The sequence below is a fragment of the Dama dama genome, chromosome 19 (assembly GCF_033118175.1).
Source record: "Dama dama isolate Ldn47 chromosome 19, ASM3311817v1, whole genome shotgun sequence".
Classification (NCBI taxonomy): Eukaryota; Metazoa; Chordata; class Mammalia; order Artiodactyla; family Cervidae; genus Dama; species Dama dama.
Window position 1 is genome coordinate 610,934 of NC_083699.1, and position 23,525 is coordinate 634,458.

Sequence of the window (23,525 nt, forward strand, 5' to 3'; positions counted from 1 at the left end):
AAACCATCCTCCCACTTGGTGGCTGAAGGACCAATTGGAAAAGAATAAAAACCCAAGAAGGAAAATTGCAATACTTATTTTTATGGACCTTATTTCCACATAATGTTTAAAAATTATTGCTTGAAATATGTATTTTTTTCCTTCACTGCTATAGCAGAAATATTTTGTTTTTCTAATTTCTAGCAATCTCCTGTAACAGAGTCTGTGATAAAACATTCTATCACATGTAGGTTTCTGAGAGTTCTAAAGATATTTTTTAAAGTTTTAAAATGTTTGAGCAGTCATATTCTTATGTTTTCTCAGGATTTCTTCCCACTCTGTCTCCCTGTAACAAACAAGAAAAGAATTATTTCATGCTATTTATATACATAAATATATATTTAGCTTATTTTTATTTGAATGTTATTAATCAGAGGAATTTGAAAATGCAAACCTTCAATAATCTAAAATTAACTGAAACACAGAGGTAATATTTCACTGCTTTGCATTTAAATTTTTTTCCCAAGGGGAAAAAAAAAACTGTAACCTTTACTAGCCAGCTCATATTTCTCAATGCCCATGGAGATTTTGCTCACCAAGTCGTGCCCTTGTTGATATAATTCGCACAGGTTGAATTAGTTGGATTTACTACTTTATCAGCCACACTGTCTACTTCTAAAAATAGTAAAGTGGCCTGAGAAGCCATGGATAGTGATGAAAAATCATAAAGTCAGCTCGCAGGTTGTAGAGCAACAAAAGTGTAGGATCTTCCTATTTGGCAAAGAAGTGTTTCTTTTTGTTGTTGTTTTGAAGTGTTCGAGGTTGAAATGAGTTATTTGAGTTATAATTTTGTATAAAAGGTATATAAATATGACTAGTATTTTTAAATTACATTTTATGTTTACCAAATTTCTTAGTGTTTGCCATGGGCATCTGAAAAAACTTTGATCTAAAGCAAGTAAATAGTTATTAAAACTATCAAACATGATATTTTAAATTATAGTCACAAGGGATCAGCTAATTTTGACTTTGAACAGAGCACCAATTTTAAAACAAAGTATAAAGATCTAGTGGAAGTGAGAAATAGATTCAAGGGATTATATCTGATAGACAGAGTGCCTGAACAACTATGGGTGGAGGTTCGTAACATTGTACAGAGGGCAGGGATCAAGACCATCCCCAAGAAAAAGAAACGCAAAAAGGCAAAATGGCTGGCTGAGTAGGCCTTGCAAATAGCTGAGAAAAGAACAGAAGTGAAAGGCAAGGGAAAAAAGGAAAGATATACCCATTTGAATGCCAAGTTTCAAAGAATAGCAAAGAGATAAGAAAGCCTTCCTCAGTGATTAATGCAAAGAAATAGAGGAAAACAATAGAATGGGAAAGACTGGAGATCTCTTCAAGAAAATTAGAGATACCAAAGGAACATTTCATGCAAAGATGGGCACAATAAAGGACAGAAATGGTATAGACCTAACAGAAGCAGAAGATATTAAGAAGAGGTGGAAAGAATACACAGAAGAACTGTACAAAAAAGATCTTCATGACCAAGATAATCATGATGATGTGATCCCTCACCTAGAACCAGACATCCTGGCAGGCAAAGTCAAGTGGACCTTAGCAAGCATCGCTATAAACAAAGCTAGTGGAGGTGATGGAATTCCAGTAGAGCTATTTCAAATCCTAAAAGATGATGCTGTGAAGGTGCTGCACTCAATATGCCAGCAAATTTGGAAAACTCAGCAGTGGCCACAGGACTGGAAAGGTCAGTTTTCATTCCAATCCCAAAGAAAAGCAATGCCAAAGAATGCTCAAACTACTGCAGAATTGCACTCATCTCACACGCTAGTAAAGTAATGCTCAAAATTCTCCAAGCCAGGCTTCAACAGTACATGAACTATGAACTTCCAGATGTTCAAGCTGGATTTAGAAAAGGAAAAGGAACCAGAGATCATATTGCCATCATCCACTGAGTCATCAAAAAAGCAAGAGAGTTCCAGAAAAACATCTACTTCTGCTTTATTGACTATGCCAAAGCCTTTGACTGTGTGGATCACAATAAACTGTGGAAAATTCTTCAAGAGGTGAGAATACCAGATGACCTGACCTGCCTCTTGAGAAATCTGTATGCAGGTCAAGAAGCAACAGTTAGAACTGGACATGGAGCAACAGACTGGTTCCAAATAGGGAAAGGTGTACGTCAAGGCTGTATGTTGTCACCCTGCTTATTTAACTCATATGTAGAGTACATCATGAGAAACGCTGGGCTGGAGGAAGCATAAGCTGGAATCAAGACTGCTGGGAGAAATATCAATAACCTCAGATATGCAGATGACACCACATTTATGGCAGAAATTGAAGAACTAAAGAGCCTCTTGATGAAAGTGAAAGAAGAGAGTGAAAAAGTTGGCTTAAAGCTCAACATTCAGAAAACTGAGACCATGGCATTTGGTCCTTTCACCTCATGGCAAATAGATGGGGAAACTGTGACAGACTTTATTTTGGGGCTCCAAAATCACTGCCGATGGTGACTGCAGCCGTGAAATTAAAAGACACTTGTTCCTTGGAAGGAAAGTTATGACCAACCTAGACAGCATATTAAAAAGTAGAGACATTACGTTGCCAACAAAGGTCCGTCTGATCAAAGCTTCGGTTTTTCCAGTAGTCATGTATGGATGTGAGAGTTGGACTATAAAGAAAGCTGAGGGCCAAAGAATTGATGCTTTTGAACTATGGTGTTGGAGAAGATTCTTGAGAGTCCCTTGGACTGCAAGGAGATCCAACCAGTCCATCCTAAAGGAAATCAGTCCTGAATATTCATTGGAAGAACTGATGCTGAGGCTGAAACTCCAATACTTTGGCCACCTGATGTGAAGTCCTGACTCATTTGAGAAGACCCTGCTGCTGGGCAAGATTGAAGGTGGAAGGAGAAGCGGGCAGCAGAGAATGAGATGGTTGGAAGGCATGACCAACTCACTGGACATGAGTCTGAGTAAACTCCGGGAGTTGGTGATGGACAGGAAGGCCTGGCGTGCTGCAGTCCATGGGGTCACAAAGATTCGGACACGACTGAGAGACTGAAATGAACTGAAAAAATCTAAGTGAATTAACCATCTACTTTGGCCTGTACACGGCCAACCATCTGTGCATTTGGACTTGGCCATTTGACTCATTGAACGTTACAGTATTTGGCCTGCAGCAAAGATTTCAGGTGGTAAAGGGTCTGCCTGCAGCTCAGGGGGCATCCAGTCGGTCCCTTGGTCAAGAAGATCCCCCGGAGGCGGGGATGGTTACCCACTCTTGTTTTCTTGCCTGGAGAATCTTATGGAGAGAAGCTGGCAGACTGTAGTTCATGGTGTTGCAAAGAGTCTGACACAGTGAGCAACTACCAGTTCCCCTCTCAGTTTCAAACGCTTCCCAGGCCCCCAGCTGATGAAGCGAAGGCGCTGCCCATGCCTTCCCTCACGCTTTCTTCCCTTGTCCTGTCAAAAACAGCACAGACTTGTTTTTTCTTTTTGAGGCTTAGCAGATACCATCTTGAAGTCTCCCCTTCCCTCCATTCCTTTCTGTTTCCCAGCCTTTCTCAAGGAGCGGCTCAGAAACCCTCACTAAGCTCAGAGGTTTCACGTGTGCTGTCTCCGAGGCCCGCAGTCAGGAGGTGCTGCCCCTCGAGCTGGCCTCGCCTCCGGCCCTCCTGCTGCCCGTCCCGTCACTCTCGCTCCGCCCCCCTAACACCTGCCCCCTCTAGGAAGAAGCAGTGCCACTCAGTGCTCAAAGTGGTCCCACCATCCTCCTACCTCTGTGCTATGAAGCCCTGGACCTTTTCCTTAAAAAAAGCTGCAGTAGTTCAGTCTGCTCCCTTGATTCCATGAAATATAGGCAATACAAGTTGAGCAGGTCCAATGGACATAACTCAGGGCTTGATGATAACATAGTGGGTACAAAAAAGGAGATGTGAAAATGGATATCAGAAAACTCAGGGTCCATGGGCCTGCCCTCTCCTGGGAAACTCCCTACCGGCCTCTCTCTTGAGCCTCAGCTCTGCTGTTGTGCTACCTGGGTGTGCTCATCCTCTCTTGGGTGTCCTGCCTTGCCTGTCTCTGTCCCCGCCACCACCCCTTCCCAAAAAACTCTACATCCCCTATCTTCAGTTTCAGCCAAAAGGAAATGAAAAAAATTCCGTCATTAGTCTTGGCACAATCTTGCTCTTGGCCTTCTTATAGGATCTATCACAGCTGGTAGGAAGGTCTGTCATTCAGTGTTACAGCATTGTTCAGAACTTCCCCATTATTTATTTAGCTGTTAGATATTTGACTTAAATTTTCATGACTAAAAAGCTCACCAAAACAGACTCTCTTGGGACAAAGGAAGAGACTGCCAATTTATTCAAGCCTATATAGTGACAAAAGAAATGCTACTTGTTATAAAGCACACAAAGTCAGCAACACACTCCAGATGACATCCTTTGGGAGAAGAATGTGGAGCAGATTAAGATGGAAGCCTCCAGGTCTGAGGCAAGACCAAGACCAAGGAGTGGGATAGACTGGCTTTGAGACTGTTTCATTAGCTTGACGGTCATTTTGCCTCTGGTTTTACATTTGTCCCTAGGTATTATGTACAAACATTTATTGTTGTTTAGTCACTAAGTTGTGTCCGACTCTTTTGAGACCCCACTGACTGTATCCCACCAGGTTCCTCTGTCCTTGGGATTCTCCAGGCAAGAATACCGGAGTGGGTTGCCATTCCCTTCTCTAGGGTATCTTCCTGACCCAAGGATCAAACCCAGGCCTCCTGCATTGGCAGTCAAATTCTTTATCACTGAGCTGGTAGAGAAGCAAATACATACAAAATACATAAACATATATATATATATATACACATATATAACTAAATATACATATATTTGAAATGAAAGAGAATTACTTGTTTTTCTTTATTTATATGAATGTTAATTTAGGTATAATTCTAAAACACATTTTAGTCACTTAAAATTATGTTTTTAAAACTTTATGACAATACATAGCTTCACATTGCTTTCAGCCTCTGCATATCATTACATTTTATGAGCATAATTAATATAATTTCGGCTCAATGCCATTTTAATAGACATTTAGTTGTTTCCATTGTATAAGACAGTGGTTCTTACATACACATACAGCAGTTCTTTTGAAGACATATGTATCCAGAAATGAAAATGCTGGCTAAGGGGATATGAAGATCTTCCTCTTTACTAAGTATCACTGAATTGATCTCCAATAGTCTTATACAAATTTACTTTCCCAACAGTGAGGGATAAGAGTTCCCATTTCCACATGTCCCTGTCAATACTGGCTTGGTCGTCATAGCAGGGAATATCTAGGGGACTCCTAAGTATTAATTTGTGAAAAGGAATCATCTATACATCTTAATTACTTTATACTGTAAGAAATGTAAACACGATTGTGTGTCTTTATGTTTTCTGCTGTTCCTATCATCCTATATCATACAAGAATAAGAGCAAATTTTATGAATAGCTGGTCATAAAAGTAACTGCTACAGTTGGGGAATGGTGTGTACATGGACTGTAATTTAGTGATAAATAACTCCTTTCATTCAGTGAGGCTCATGGTATCATCTGCTAAACTGTGAATCCACTTTTAGCAATTTCGCAGCACTTAAGGCATGCATTTTCTATGTATTAATCTTATCTCTGGCTTTATAATTTCCCATACTAAAGGTCACTATAAAATAATGCAGGGTGTATATTAATTAGTTAAAAGTAAATATGGGAAGAAATATCATTAGTATAAATTTTTTTCCAGAGTTATTTGATTTGAAACTACACTGCTAAATGTAAGATATCCAACCTCTTAATGTAAATTAGATGTTCCTTCTCTAGGAACCTGCAACTCCTATTTCAGCAGCAAATTATTTGCACTTTCCAAATTCCTGTTAAAGTGCATTTCTTTACTATCTTATTTCAATCTGCCCTTTTGAAACAATGCTTTGTTCATTCTTTTAATAATCATTCGCTGGCTTTTTACTATGTTCATAGCATTATGGAGCCTACTGAGATGTACCGATATGGCCTTCACTCTAGTGGAGGATCAAACATAGAGATGCAATATTCCTTTCACTTTTCAAAAGAATGTTACCACATCTTGAGAATAAAATGATGTAACTCATCTGCTCTCTGAGAAGCAAAGCTATTCAGAATCAGTAATGTGTCATTCAAATGAGCAGTTCTTTGTTTCACAGGTACATGTCTAATTTTACTTTCCTCTGATACTTAAAACAGAAAAATAATAAGTATTCTTTCTTAAATAATGAAAGAATAGTATACTGGATCATGCTTCTTGGCTGCTAATAAGAGGTTTGTTACTCTCTTTTTGCCTACTTAAAAAGATACTGATTTAAAGGACGAGAGAAAAATGGAAAAGAGTCCTAGATACAGGGAAGAATCCATGTGAAACTAAAGCTGGTTCTGAACAAATATACCTAGAGAGAACCCAGTGCGCCAAGATGACGTAACAAGGACTCCTAACTTAGAGTCCTGGACACAGATCCCCTGGGACAAGGCGCGTCCCATGGTCAGTAGATTGTAAAGTCCAAGGCAGAAACAAAGGGTTAGTTTGTGTATAGAAGTTCTTTTGTAATGTTTAGCCTTATGCGTTTTCTTCAGGTTAGATGAAGTGAGGTGAAATGGAGCTCCCTTAGTAACCCATCTGTATTGTGCTGTGTCTGATTTGTTGTGTACAATGCAAACTTTTAACCGTTCATAATGGATCCTTTAAAGAGTCTAAAAGTAACGGGAATATTCTTAAAGGTTCTGGCTCATTCCAGGCTATATTACTAGAAAAAAGAGCATTATAAGCAGAAAACTGTTCTCTGCAGACATATGACAGATCAGCAATTATTTATTGAGGTGTCCTTCAGGGTGTATGTCTATGTGCATCTCTTGGAGGGGAGAGAGAGAGAGAGAGAGGAAATTGGAGCTACCAAGTAGATTGACAGGGAGAATTAAGAAGATTTTTATAAATCTTCACAAACCCCAGTGCTTCCCACCAAAAACTGCTTTACCATTTTGAAAATCTCTTTATTTCTCCCATTATTTTAAATATACTTACCGTGTGCCTGGGTCCTTCTGCCTTGCTCAGTGTGGTTGCTCTGCCCTCCCAGTGTCTGCCTCCGTCTTCAGACATCACCCAAATACTGCGACAAGCCCTTGGGTCGCTGCAGCCGACGCCCGGCAGAGCCCTGCATGCAGCTGCCCGCGTTGACAGCAGCCGTATCAGCGCAGCGCCGGCCGGAGGAGACAACCGCTTTCTGCAGCACCTTGCCTTCACATCTCCAGCCTGGAAAATCGCCTTCCCCGAGCGTGGACCATCCCCTCCCCCAAGAGCTGTGTTCCCAAGAAACTGAGACGAGTGTTACAACAAATGTGCATCAAACACATAAACAACACGCGTTAGAGTTAATTTACGTCAAACGGTGCATGTTTAGTATTTTCTTCTGGTGCTATTTATAGGCTAGATCACCCTGAAAATGTTACCGCATTTAAATGCATGCTTTGCAAAGTGGTAACTAAGAGTGGCACGTATCCTCTAAGCCACGGAGAATGTTGCTTCACTGAATGGGGGTGGAAAAGGAAGGCCTTTATCTTATTGTTGTCTCATGCAGGTCCTGACCCATTGTAGGCATTTGTGAAATATTAACTTCAAGAATGAATAGATGTTACCAAAAGCATTGTTTCTGCTTTGGGACTTCTCCCTTTCCTTCTTTTGTCTACAAGAAAATGTATGAACTGTGAAAACTGATGAGCATTATAATCTTGCTCCTGACTTCAAATTATAGTCAGTCGTGATTTGAGTAAGACGTATACAAGCATGCTTTCTGTTTCTGGCATAACAAGAAATAACTGCGTTGGCTTAAAGTGAAGTGTATTTATGCTTTGTATAGCTGATTATTTTTCTTTGGAAATCTCCTTAGTCATGTTTCTCTAGCAATAGATTCTAATGCAGTATTGTCAATAGAAATATATTTTAAGACACATACTTAATTTAAAATTGTCTAGGTATGTGTGTGTGCTCAGTCATGTTTGACTCTTTGTGACCCATGGACTGTAGCCCACCAGGCTCCTCTCCATGGGATTCTCAGAATACTGAGTGGGTTGCCATTTCCTCCTCCAGAGGATCTTCCCAACCCAGAGATCAAACTTACATCTCTTGCATCTCCTGCATTGTCAGGCAGATTCTTTACCACTGAGCCACCTGGGAAGCCACTTAAAAATTTTAAAAGAAACAGGTAAAATTAATTTAGATAATATATTTTACTTAACTTTTTCAAACATATTGTACTTCCAACATGCGGCATTAGTCAAATTTCAAGTGCTCCATAACTACATGTAGATAGTGGCTACTATGTTGGACATGGAAATTCTAGAGTATTTATTCAGAAAAAGGGTTAACTGGTCCCATATTAAAAGTTGTATGTTAATCTTACATGTTTGTTTAAGAATATATGCTCTAAAATAATTTTGAACTTCAATTTTTAATTTGTATTTTAAAAATAGAAGTATGGAAGGCAAAAGGACAAGGGGGCAACAGAAGATGAGATGGTTGGATGGCATCACCAACTCAATGGACATGAGTGTGAGCAAATTCCAGGCATGCTGCAGTCCATGGGGTCACAAGGAGTCGGATATGACTTAGTGACTAAACAGCGACAACACATTGATAGGGCAAACAGATTGAGATTATACTGGAAATCATAAATGGAAAGTAGAAGATTATCTTTTCCCCTTGCACCAGTTCCTGCCCGCCCCCCCACCAAGTCATTACTGTTAACTTTTGTATGTATGTTTTTAGGTTAAAAAAAAATGCTTGTACGTATAACATGGGAATATATTACTATATTAAAAGCTTCTACACATACAAATCTTATACAAACAGACCTGTACTGTGCTCAGCTTCAGTGGTAAAAAGAGAGAAATTAAATGAGCTACTGTGATATACTCACTAAGATGGCAGAAATTAAAAGGACTGACCATGCTAGGTGTTGACAGGGCATGGAGCAGTGGTAGCTCTTATGCACGCTGGCGATTCTTTTTTTAATTTATTGAAGTTTTATTGTTGATTTACTATGTTAGTTTCTGCTGTACAGTGAAATGATTCTGTAATACGTGTGTATACATTCTTTTTCACATTGTTTTCCACTATGGTTTATTTTAGGATATTGGATAGAGTTCTCTGTGCTATGCAGTAGGACCTTATTGAGTTTCCATCCTATATTTAATAGCTTGCATCTGCTAACCCCAGACTCCCAATCCCTCACTGCCCTCCTCCTGGGCGACCACAAGTCTGTTCTCAGTGTCTGGGAGTCTGTTTTGTGGATAAGTTCATTTGCGCATACACTTTCCTTAATACGTTTTAGCATCCCCCCCCCTTTTTTTCAGTTTTTACTCATCAGTCTTTCTCAGGCTGTTTTGCTGGTCACATTTCTTTCAAAGGTTTATTTTGTAGTACTCCATTGCTGACTGGTCTTTTTTTTTTTTTTTTTTTTCCCCTACACATGCACTTCTTTGTTGATCTTCTCTAGTCTTACAGCTTTAATTACAAGAAAAATTTTGATTATTCCAAAATATACAGTATGTCTAACTATTTATGTGGCAGCCTGAATGGGAGTGGTGTTTGGGGGTGAATAGATAAATGCATATTTATGACAAAGTAGCTCTGCTGTGAGCCTGAAACTATTGCAACATTGTTAATCAGCTATACTCCAATAAAAAATAAATTTAAAAAAATGGAGCACAGTCTACAAAGATTTAAGAGGAAATCAAGAATTATCCAGGAAAGTTATATGCAGCCAATCTATCTGCTCCTACAGTTTTTTCAATATTTATGTGGTTGTCCAAAGACAGTAGGCATTTCCTGCCATATAAGTGATTTGCTTTCCTTGCCTAGATGACTGAAGAATACTTTCTTTAGCCTTGAATTTCAAGAAGTTGGCTATCATGTTAGAAGCTAATTGTTTTGTAACACTTCTTTTAGAAGCACATAATCTTTTGGTCCATGCATTCATTTATTCTTTTATATAAGGAAAATGTTCTTTTAGAGGTATTTTTCTCTGTTCCATTAATTGTGCTCTCTACTTTAGATTCAAGGGTTATCCTGGGTGTGATTGTTATTACCTGCTCTCTACTATCTTCCTTCTAATTACTTTAATAATTTTATTCTGTTCCTCTGCATTCACATTATTATCTCAAGACTTTCTATATTATGTTTCACATCATCCATTTTACTATGTTACCTGGTATAAACTAGTTATTGGAATTACTATTATTTTCAAATTATTTCTTAGTTCTCTAATGCTGTTTTTGCTCCTCCAATCTGGTCCTTGGCTTGACATTTGCATTTTACTCAGCTATTTTATCATTATAATCAGTATTTTGATACTTTGGGCTTGTGTTTTCTCTCTTTAATTTCTTTTTTGGTAAGGAACAGTAAGAGTTTTTTATTTATTTTCTTAGATAATTTTTCCTTCAAGAGTTAATTTTTTACTTCACTTTCATATACCATCATTTCTTTGAATTTCCCTTTCAGCCAACTTCTTTTTTTCTTATTCTTTTTCTTTCATCTCTCACTTCTCTCATTTCTTCCTTCCTTTTTCCTTTCAATAGCATCTTTGCTGTGTTAAAATGCTTTTTTATTTTATCCATCTCTAAGAAGATCTTCTAATCTATTTGATGTAGTATGGATAATTCCTCTATGATTTTCTTTTCTGACTTGATATAAAATTCACAGAGCTCTAGTTTAATATCTTGCTTTTCCACAATCAATCATTATGTAGCCCAGGACCATGAAGATCAAGAGTAGAATTCAACGTGGACTCTGTGATACCTTACTTAGAGGATTTGATTTCTGTACCCCCGCCATTTTTAATTTTTGTGAAATACTTTGTATCCATTTCAATGTCCTAAGTTGGTTACATGTCCTGTTCCTGTATTGGGTGGTAGCCCTTGTATCCAGGTCAAGTGGGACCCTCGGGCCTGTCTCTGCTGCTGTGAAGCTTTGGCTGGGCAATTCTCTTGCCACTTCTTCCAGCTGCCATTTCCACATCCTCACCGAGCACAGGAACAGAAGCACATTTGGAAGCTGTTGCGTGGGCCCCCAGAGTTTCTAGACTGATCAGTCTATGCACCGGAGGATTAGAACTTGAGGGGCTGGGGAGCTGCCTGGTAAGGGGGACCAGGGGACCACCGTCACGGTGTCTGGACACAGGGCCTGTAGTGCATCCATTTTGCTGGGCCTCACACTCTCTCTCAGAGAATCTGCCTTGCTTTTAAGTTCTTTGTCTTTGACTGCTTTGCCTTCCAGCTGGAGATAGTTAACTCTGGGGAAGACTGTTCATTTGGTCTTTCCTTTAAACGTCCTTCCTGCTGGGAAAACCTAAATGAAGTCTTGGGCATTTCCCTGCTCCTTCTGAGCTCTGACGCAGCAGCGAGGGGCTCAGTGTTAGAGCTTTTGTCCACCTTTCTCCCGGCCTGCCCGCAGATCTCTTCAGTGCGCTTTTCAAATTGGGAGGAGATAGTTTAAAATCAAAGGATTCAAGACACAGAAAGAGATCTTAAAATCATGTGTTATAGTATTTTCCAATGAGTAGCATAGGCAGTTATTCAATTTCTGTGTCAGTTTTGATAGTGAGTGCTGATAATTGCAAATAAAATGATATGCCTAAGTACCTGCAGCTAGCTACCGAGACATCCCTGACTCTGATTTCTTAACGCCCTTATCACCGTACTTCCATTACACCATGTTATTTTTTCCTACTCAAACCCAGAAGACAGTAAAGAGAAATTTAAAGTATATGTATTATTTTTAACTCAATTAGTAAATTTTTAAACTAATTTTTCAAAAGTGCTTCATAAACAATCTAACATATTTTGGTCCGTTAATCAGGAGCAGGCATTTTAGTTTGCAGATTCATGCTGTTATAAATTGAGATAGTCTGTCCATTTTTTTTTTTTTTTGCCTTTTTGTGAAGAGGCAGAGGGAGGTTTCATCACATTTCAAAGGCCTGTCTTGTGTCTGACCATCACTGTGCCATTATTACACTTAATGTCTCTTTCCTCAAGAGGGAAATCTTTTTCTTTTTTTTAATCCCCTGTCACTTTCCAAATCATCATTTTTGAGAATCTACCAATCAAAGGAAATTGTGATTCTTTGAGCCTCTCAGCTGTACTCTTTGTAACCATGGAAACCAAGCCAAACTGTTACCAAGGTAACCTTCCCAAAGCTATGATTTCAATCTCATTAACAAATTTTCTTAGACTTAATAAGTCCACTGAATGTTGAGCATAAATAATACTGTACTTGTAGATATTTTATGGACTAGAGTATGATTATTTTTTAATTCTTATTTGAAATTCCATATTACTGAATTTATGGTTCAAGATGGATGAACAAGCACAATCATGTGGCAACGTTTTGAGCAATTCACTGAGTTTCTGAAAAGAAAATTAATTGTACCTTGATGCTGCGAATGTTTTCCCTTTGGCACATGTTTAGCAGTTTGAGGCCACTTGTCTGCTTCTCCCCCATACAACTTGATTCTTTACTGTGGTATGCCCTAAATGTTAATACTGGTCAGTTTGTATAATCAGCATTTGGATAAAACACAGAGGACATGGTTATAGATAAATGACAGAAGATAAATTTTAGAAACCTTGAAAACATAAAAAAAATTGTGTGTATTTATCATATAATGTTTGGTGAAAGCAAGTGGGGTTTTATTAGATGTGTGCATACATGCTCAGTTGCCAAGCTGTGTCCAATCCCATGGACTGTAGCCTGCCAGGTTCCTCTCTCCGTAGGATTTCCGAGGCAAGAATACTGGAGTGGGTTGCCATTTCCTTCAGGGAATCTTCCTGACCCAGAGATCAAACCCACATCTCCTGCTTGGCAGGTGAATTCTTTACCATTGAGCCACCATGGAAGCCCTTTATTAAATAGCTAATCCAACACTGCTGATTCAGGAGGTACTATTTAAGTTGACAAATCAGCAATCCAAAGCATAAGCTTGTTTTAGAAAATCTTATAAATATTTTCATATGTGTATGTTTAGATATTTGAATGTTTTAGATTATTGTAGGTATATCTTCTGATATCCATCTTGAAAAAAATGTAAATTGTTACAAAGATAATGGAACCAGTAGTTTGAAGTTAGGATATAAGACTCATATTTTAAAATGTTTGTATGCCTTGGCATTTATCACTAAACACTTTAAATAAATAGCAAATTGAGATTTTTTGTTGTTGTTCTGAATTTTGGAATGGTGTTTTTCACAGTAGAGAGGAATGTCTAAGAATTTTTATTTCTCTCCAAATTGAATGTGAACATAAGCACTTGTACTTTAGGAGGGTCCTATACCCCATAAATGTTTCTCTTCTTTTCAGCTTGTCTCTTTATTTCATTTTTTCTCTTAGGAAGAAAGTACATAGGCACATATCTGTGGACCCAAGACCCTCAATTTGGATCATGAGCATGAAGGAGGGCCAACACATGCACTGCTTGTGTATGAATAAGGAAGTGACTCCCAGTGGTCAGAGTACTAAGAGGAAACAGAAGCACCTTCAAAATAGAATAAGGTCAGAAATATTTATTTGCAAAGCCATTATTTCTGAATTTGTTGGTGTGGGTACCTAGGACAAATACCCCTCAGTCTCCTAGTCAACCCCAAAGGGACAAGTGCGTGACTTACAACAGGAGCCCAGAAAGAGAGAGGCAGATGGAGCTAGCTGACAGACGGGGGATGTAAAAGAGAAATGGCTGCTCTGACTCCTCTCTCCCTTGACCTTCCCATCTCCATGCTTCTCTCTGGGTTAAACTCCAACAGGAAGATAGGGGGTTCGATTTTGTAGAACAGAGAAATCCGTTTTTCTGAGTAGAGAGCAAGGTAGGGAAAGGAGGGGGTGGACAGAGAATGGATCTTTTAGGTGGAAAAGGAAAATATCTGTCATGAAACCCCTACCTTGAGACCCTTTTGTGATTTTGTTAGACATGGGATTTTACTCTCATCTGTCAGGAAAATTGTAATCAGTATATGACTCTGCCTTGTCTATAGTATGTATGGCCTTCGTTAGATTTGGCAGTATTGTACACTGTACCACTTGCAAAACCATGGATTGCTGCCTTATACTTGACTAAAGAGACTCCATTCCTGGTATCTCTTATTAGTAATGCAATGCTGACCAGCAAAAAAGAGGCTACTATGAATTTAAATTTCATTGCATCACCAAGGTCACACTGATGGAATTCAGAAGGTGGGAACTATCCCGTCAAGCTGCTTCAGGTCCCAAAACTCCACATGGGAGAATTCCTTTGAATTCCATCTTCTAGGTCCCTTATTTATAATACTTATTTCCCTGGTTGGAGAAACACACACACAAAATGATTCTTACCCCAGAAATCATGACTTTAAATAAAGATTTCTGCTTTTAAAACATCTGGGACACCATTAGAGTCCTTGGCTTGGTCGGGGAAAAAAAAAAAAAGGAATACTTGAAGGAGGAAAAGGGGAAGGGAGAAAATTTGTATGTCTTGTTAACCTAAAGCAAACAGGCCACCAGTTATTTTTCCAGCAAAAAAAAATTATTCAGGGTAAGCAGAGAATTGCGATTTGGGGTCTACAACCATGGTGAGACACGTGGAAATCCCCAGAGAATGGAGCGGACCGCTCTTTCAGAGAGGGAAAGGCAGCTGGCAGGCCGTGGAGCCCGGGGCCTTCCATCCGCGGAGTTGCGACTGTCTCTCATTGGCTGAGTTTTTTGTCAGGCAAGAAGGGGACTCGATCTTCTTCTGTTGGGCTCTGCTATTGTGGCAGGGCAGGATAACTCTGCCTCTATTTAACTGATGTTTTGTTTATTAATTTTTATACCCTTATCATCTTTTGTATCAGATGTTATGAGAGAGATTGCATGTTTCTAATTAATCACCTTAAATTGACAAGGCGAGGAATTTTCTATTTTACAAGTGAAGTGTATGGTTTCTACAAAATTTGGTTCATGTTCTTTGATTGTTACACAGTTAAAGGTGATTATAAGTCAAAAAATAACCAATGTTAGGAGAGGAAAAGGATGTGTGAAAGTGATAGACTAGATCAATGAATTTCTAAATGTGTCTTGAGAAATCTTCATGTTCCAAAAGCAGGCCTCAGGGGCTTCTGAGTGTGAAGGATAGGATGAAAGGTGTAGAGTGTGGCTAGGTAGGGGGTCAGAATGGGGCAGGGTAGGGTGTGCAGAGTGGGGCGGGGTGCAGGGTGCAGTGTGGGCTGCAGGGGTGCTTGTGAGGCTGAGCAGAGAGACTGGATTCCTTCTGTCCTTTCAAATAGAGCAGCTTTGATTGGATCTGCTTTCAAAATTTTCTTAAGAATAAGTGGTATAGAGATTCTGAAAACTGTATAATCAGTTTCTTAATATTCTCTCAAAATCACCTCTGATTTATTAGTGGCATAAAGCTTTCAAACAATATTACAATTAAGGAGAAATGAAGCAATGATCAGCTTGCTATTCACATAAAAACCAGCATTGCCTATTTTGTTCCACAAACAAAGGTTCATTAACTCATTTAAAGCCAGACACTTCATTAAACAAACATGTGATCAGATACAAGCAGTTCTTTCCGAAGGTGAAAGTGAGAAATAGTAGACCGTGACCTCCCAGGCTAAAGATTCTTTTCATGTTCCTTCTTAAGATCTGGCATTCATGGATTCTTTTGCGTCTCTCTTTTTGATCATCCTCTTACATTTACCAAGAGAATGGTTTTGAAGAATTTACCGAATTAATAAGCAATCATCACCCATCCAGTTATTGTATGAATATTGCCTTTCAGTGCCTCTGCTGAGTCTAGAAATGATCTGTAATATTGCCCAGGCAGGTGGAGGTGTGAACCCTGCCTATCCAGTTACACAGAAGGCCTTAAGTCACCCTGTCACCAAGACAGCTTGAAGGAAGAGTGAGGGAAAAAGGAATTCAGTTTTACTTCCTCGTTTAACTACCTTTATTAAATGTCTTTTAATTGAAATATAATTGGCATAAAACTTCATGTTGGTTTAAGGTATAGAAAAGATAATGCAATCTGATTACCACCATAGCCTTAGCTAACACCTCTTTCATGTCACATAATTATTTCTTTTTCGTGGTGGGGACAGTTAAGATCTAGTCTCTAAGCTCCTTTGGAGATTATAATACGGTACTGTTAACTGTAATCACCATATGGTATATTAGCTCTTGAGGACTTATTTGTCCACTATTTCCAAGTCTGTGCCCTTATATAGCATCTCCCAGTTCCCCCCTCCCCCCACCCCCATCCCTTGGTACCCACCATGATGCTTTCTGTTTTCCTGTGTTCAGATTCCACATCTCAGTGGTACCATACAGGGTTTCTCTGTCTGACTTATTCCACTTAGCCAAATGCCCCCAAGCTCCGTTCATGTTATCCCAGATGAGAGAATTTCCAAAACAGTGTTCTCTTGTGTTTGTAACTAAAATGGGATTACAGAGTAGGAGCACATAGGGGATCTCACAGAAACCTGTCTGTCCTTTCCTTAGCATGTCAGAGGAAAGGAGGTGAGACGTTCTGCAAGTTTAATGCAAACAAAGGGGTGAAAGCTAAATTGGAGAGTTTTCAGTTTTAAAAATTGTTCTATTTAGCCAAAAAAAGGAGGAAGGAGTCACATGTTTTCATCTAATTTTATTCCTTGGCTGATCTAATTCATTGATATTTGCTTGCATTAGTGTACAAGAGAAGTCACAGAATAAAAGTAGAAATAAAACAGTGGCAAGGAAGGAATGTGAACATTGTAGTAGAATTTGACTACAAATATTTGTAGATGAGGAAACAGAGGCAAGGGCATCTATGTCATCTGTGTTTAATTTTTTCCCTTATGTTTTATATTTTTCATAACCAGGAAGAATCTGAGAAATGTTACATTGGCCTTTTAAGTTGCTTCTCAGAAAGCTAAGTAAAGTAAAAAACAAAAATTCAGCAAGAACAGCCACAAAAAGGTAAATGATGGTGCTGAATGCAGAGTTGTCAAAGGTCTCCAGGGTTTGGGGGCTTCATTTCCTTACCCTCAGGCACATTTTACACGCAATTTGGACAGATAAACCTGGAGGGAAGGTGATCCCAGAAACCATGTCTAGTAATTAGCTGTAATGTTTATTTGAACTCCCCTTCCTCTCAGGGAGGTCTCAGTCTTGGTGAAGCCCTTTGTGCTGGCGTTTACGTGTCACGTGAAGTAGAAGCTTCAGCGACGTTTCTCTTATTGGTGTCTGTGTCAGCCGCAGTGCCAGAGGCTTGGTCTCCTCTGTTTGAACAGGAGCTTCCTGAGACACACGTCACTATCTGCCTTCTCTGGATTTAGGAAAGGCAGCGGAACCAGAGATCAAACATCCATTGGATCATCAAACAAGCAAGAGAGTTCCAGAAAAAAAAAATCTACTTCTGCTTTATTGACTATGCTAAAGCCTTTGACTGTGTGGATCACAACAAACTGTGGAAAATTCTTCAAGAGATGGGAACACCAAAAAAAAAAAAAAGAGAGAGAGAGAGATGGGAATACCAGACCACCTGACCTGCCTCTTGAGAAACCCGTATGCAGGTCAAGAAGCAACATTTAGAACTGGACATGGAACAACAGACTGTTTCCAAATAGGGAAAGGAGTACGTCAAAGCTGTATATTGTCACCCTGCTTATTTAACTTACATGCAGAGTACATCATGAGAAATGCTGGACTGGATGAAGCACAATTTGGAACCCAGATAGCCAGGAGAAGTATCAATAACCTTAGATATGCAGATGATACCACATTTATGGCAGAAATTGAAGAACTAAAGAGCCTCTTAATGAAAGTGAAAGAGGAGAGTGAAAAAGTTGGCTTAAAAGTCAACATTCAGGAAACTAAGATCATAGCATCTGGTCCCACCACTTCATGGCAAATATATGGGGCAGATTTTATTTTTGGGGCTCCAAAATCACTGCAGATGGTGACTGCAGCCATGAAATTAAAAGATGCTTGCTCCTTGGAAGAAAAGCTATGACCAACCTAGACAGCATATTAAAAAGCAGAGACATTACTTTGCCAACAAAGGTCCATCTAGTCAAAGCTTTGGCTTTTCCAGTAGTCATGTATGGATGTGAGAGTTGCACTATAAAGAAAGTTGAGTACCAAAGAATTGATGCTTTTGAACTGTGGTGTTGGAGAAGACTCTTGAGAGTCCCTTGAACTGCAAGGAGACCCAACCAGTCCATCCTAAAGGAAATCAGTCCTGAACATTCATTGGAAGTACTGATGCTGAAGCTGAAACTCTAATACTTGGCCACCTGATGCGAAGTCCTGACTCACTGGAAAAGACCCTGATGCTGGGAAAGATTGAAGGTGGGAGGAGAAAGGGATGACAGAGGGTGAGATGGTTGGATGGTATCACCAACTCAATGACTATGAGTTTGAGTAAGCTCTGGGATTTGGTGATGGACAGGGAGGTCTTGCGTGCTCTAGTCCACGGGGTTGCAAGAGTCGGACACGACTGAGCGACTGAACTGAACTGAACAGATCTGCCTTCTCACCTTCCTCTTGCCACCTACTACCCATCATTCTCTACTGAGAGAAGCACAGTCTGGTTTCTACTTCATAAGACAAAGGCCTATTCTCTGAAATAGCTGTCTCCAAGGTAACATATGGCCCTCTGGTTTCCATACCTAAATATTCTTTGAAATTCTTATCCATTTGACCTCTCTTGGCACTTGACTGGATTCACAACTCCTTCGTTTCAAAACGCTTTCCTCCTCTGTTGACTTTTTTGATGTTATTTCCTCCTGCTTTTGCTTTTATGACTCTGAGGGCATTCTTGAATTTATGTGCCTTTTATCTTTGGTGTCATGCCTACAATGCAGGAGACCCAGGTTCAACCCCAGGGTTGGGAAGATCCTCTGGAGAAGGAAATGGCAACCCACTCCAGTACTCTTGCCTGGAAAATCCCGTGCACAGAGGAGCATGGTAGGCTACAGTCCGTGGGGTTGTGAAGGGCGAGTTCACTTTCATTTTTACTTTCACTTTCATGCTACATCCTTGATCCTCTTGTTTTATTTTTTCATTCTGTTAGTACACTCCCTGAACAGGCTGATCCAACATGTTGACATGTTGACTCAAATGTCAATCAGCTCTCAGCTCATAATATTAGTCCACAACACTCTTTCGATCTTTTGCTTTGTATAATACATTTTATAAAAATGGATAAATAACTCTATTGGGTTGGCCAAAAAGTTCATTTGGGTTTTTCTGCAATTTTACTCAAATAAGCTCTTTGGTCAACCCAATATACATTAATTATTCAAAAAGCTTTGATATTTTATAAATTGTATGTACATACCACCACTACCATCATCAACTCCATGACAAATTGAATTTTCAAAACAAAAATCCCTATTGTGTGTCTTTCTATTGGCCAATCATTATGCTGGACATAAGCTTTAGAGTCAAATAGCACACAGACATGGCCTTGCAGGAGCTCCAGGCCCAGGTTTACCGCTTACCACTGCACCCTCTTGCTCCTCCCCCTCGCGGCTTATCTCACACTATGGGAAACTGCTCATTTCCTCACTTCTGGCTCTCACTCATTGTGTCAAAAGGACAGGAACTCCTTCTATTCTGTTTATGTCTCTTTCTAACTCAATATACATTTGTTGACTTCAATGAGTAGCTTTTTCCAAGTTCAATGTACCCATTTAAATAGTAGATAAACATGATGCACAAAGAAAGCTCTCATTTTCTCCCCCTGTCTTTTCAAACTTGTGTGATTGTTCTTCTCACGGGTCTAGGATTTTCCATTTAGTCTTTAATGCAGGTATTTTATGTTTATAAATAACATGGAAGGGCTCATGTAAAAGCAGTGACTTTTGCTGAATGTATAGCCCATAGGACAAAATAAATACTTTTATAGAAAGATAGCTTCAGATGCTGGAGATCTACCAACTTAAAGCATCTGGAATTTGGGGGTACCATTCCAACTAGCATATAAAAGAAGTGACAGTTTTATTGAATCTTTGTACTTAAAAAGTCTTACCAATTCTTATTTGGCCTATTATAATAATAATAAAAATATTCTTTGTTAGTATTAGTCTGTACATCACAGTGAAAATCTTGATTACAGTTTCTAAGATGATTATTTATCTTAGGGTAACGGTATTCTGTAAAATCCTTGACACTGTATATAAATGTTGGTACATATACATGAGTTAATTTTATGGGGTAAGCTCTTGTAGCTTTTATCAGTCTCAGTGGGATCTGTTTTCCCCAAAATGTTAACAACCAAATGACATATGCTTTACTCTGTATTTTATCAAAAAATTGCTAATGAGAAAGAATTTTTCAGAGAAAATGTCAAATGAATGCCTAAAGCCAAAAAAAAAAAAAAAAAAGCCCACTCTTTTGTTTTTGAAATTTACACTACACAGAAATGCAAGCTCTCTTGATGCTGACCCTACAAGGGCATTTCTATTTGTATCTGAATAGATTCACTTCCAAATTTGGAGAGTAGCCCATGTTCCATTACCATGCAGCCCACAACATGCTTGAGATTGCTAATTAGGGTGCAAATTGTGGTGGTATTTCTGGTGACCTGGACATGTGTTCAGTGGAAACAGAAATGAGCCCCTCAACTCATTCCACATAGGGCAGAAAACATCTGCCAGATGGTTATAGCTTTCAATAACTATTAAACTGGATCACATTTGAACAAATGACTTAGATATATAGTGTTTGAAAGCTTATTCTAAAATTTCTAACATATCCATGGAGATTAGTCTTAATGAAAAACTACATTAATCTATCTCAAGCATTGTGATTAGCCTAAAATGGATAATTCCCCCTCACTTTTTCCAAAGTCAAACTAAGAATGCCTTTATCCACTTGCCTATAGTGCTAACAAAACATCTGAGAGATTTATTGATATCAGGGTATCTATTAAGATTTTAAAATTAATTTCAGTTCCCCAAGGTATCTTATTTTAATTAACAAAACCATGGTCCTATTCTATTAATTAGCATGCTGGAAGGATACGTTTGAGATGAATGAATTCTAACAAAGCATTTATCTTCTAAAATAGTTTTTTTTTTTTTTTAAGAATTAACAAACTGGATCTAATTTGTTTTATAATGTTCATAACTCTTTTAAAACCCCATCCCCAAAACTAATATAACTCATATTCATTATTTTTCATTTAAAGTTTTATCTTGAATGTACATATCTTTTAAAAACTTCATTATTAGTGTTACCATAGTTTCAATATTTTATCTGTTCAAAATTATTAATATGAGTACAAATTTATTTAATATTTTATATTAAATCTTCTGTTGAGTACAAATTGCACATTTATCTCACTCCCAGTGTTTTTCTTGCCAATGTATGAAAGTATCTGGGTATGCTACATGGGGTGACCAGGGACAAAAGCAGAAAGAACCTGTGAAAAGCTCCCTCCTCTGCCCAAATATATAATTTCTTCATAGTCATATATTTTACCCTAGATCACTGTTATTGATATATTCTTGCAATTTGAATCTTATCTTAAATACAGCCAAAAGGTTTTAGGCACCAATATAATTTGCAGATTAGATTAGTAGTACATCTGTGTCATTTAGAGTACTGCTATCATGGAGCAGGTAGAACAATTTCAAATAATTTCATCTTATGTCAAGCCACAAATGATAGCTCCAGGCACTATAAGATTAAGGGAACTGGGTTGTGAAAATCTCAATGGCATCATTTGAAACTCTTCCTACAACTTTCCCCCTCACGTATCTGCTTTGCTGCAAACATGTTTGTATTTGAAGGCCTCATAGAATTGCTCTCAGTTAGTACCCTGGGAAACAGTATAACTAATTGATGGCAGGAAGTGAAGAAGAATTAAAGAACCTCTTGATGAAAGTGAAAGAGGAGAGTGAAAAAAATTGGCTTAAAGCTCAAGATCCAGAAAACTAAGATCATGGCATCCGGTCCCATCACTTCATGGCAAATAGATGGGGAAACAGTGGAAACAATGGCAGACTTTATTTTTTGGGCTCCAAAATCACTGCAGATGGTGCTTGCAGTCATGAAATTAAAAGACGCTTACCCCTTGGAAGGGAAGTTATGGCCAACCTAGACAGCATATTAAAAAGCAGACATTACCTTGCCAACAAAGGTCCGTCTAGTCAAAGCTGTGGTTTTAGCAGTGGTCATGTATGGATGTGAGAGTTGGACTATAAAGAAAGCTGAGTACCAAAGAATTGATGCTTTTGAACTGTGGTATTAGAGATTCTTGAGAGTCCCTTGGACTGCAAGGAGACCCAACCAGTCCATCCTAAAGGAAATCAGTCCTAAATATTCATTGGAAGGACTGATGCTGAAGCTGAAACTCCAATATTTTGGCCACTTGATGCGAAGTCCTGACTCACTGTAAAAGACCCTGATTCTGGGAAAGATTGAAGGCAGGAGGAGAAGGGGGTGACAGAGGATGAGATGGCTGGATGGCATCACTGACTCAATGAGCATGAGTCTGAGTAAACTCCAGGATTTGGTGATGGACAGGGAGGCCTGGCATGCTGCAGTCCATGGGGTCGCAAAGAGTTGGACACAACTGAATGGCTGAACTGAACTGAACTGAATTGATATCAAAATACAAGAAAAAGCAATCAAGACTTTGCATATGGTTTCTCAGTTTTTGTTTTGTTTGCTGTTTCCTTAGGGTCTATCTCAATTTCCCTTAAAAAAAAAAAAAAGGAGGATAATTGCTGTACAATGCTGTGTTGGTTTCTGTCATATAGCATTGCATATCAGTCCTAACTATGGAGTAGCACTGGGGGATGGGAGGGAGGCTCAAGACAGAAGGGAAATGTGTACATATACACACATATATACGCAGGTTTCTGGTTCTGAATCTTTTGTACTGATATTCTCCACTAGAAAGGGTCAGATGATAAATACTTTAGTAGGCTTTGCAGGCCAAGAAGCAAAATTGAGACAATTACAGAGGTCATTAAATAACAAGTGAGAAATCAAGATTCCACAAATCTTATTGATAACATTCAAAACATAATAATTGAAGACAATTTTTGGTAATACAGATGTATTAATGAGAAAAATTCTTTAGGAATAATAATCACTAACTGGGTTCTAAGTCAGTGTTTCCTAGTATCAGAATCAGCTTGATGTGTTCATTTGTCAGTGCTGACTTGTAATGAGATTTTACTATTTCATCTTTGAAAATGTCTTTTCACAGAGAAAAGTTCTGCCAAATTAATCCATGAACACAGGAAAGGCATTTACAGAATTCTGCTAGATTCTTTTCCAGATACTTTGCCTTTTAGTCTGTCTTTACATTTCAGATTATTCCCTTTCAATTGAAGGTTAGGTGGAAGTTCCTCACTTACACCGTTAAATGAGTTTTGAAATTTGGAAATTTTCTTTTAATCTGAAACTATCATAACCTAGATTGAGCTTGAAAAGTATATCTCCTTTAGAATTGTGTGGTAATAG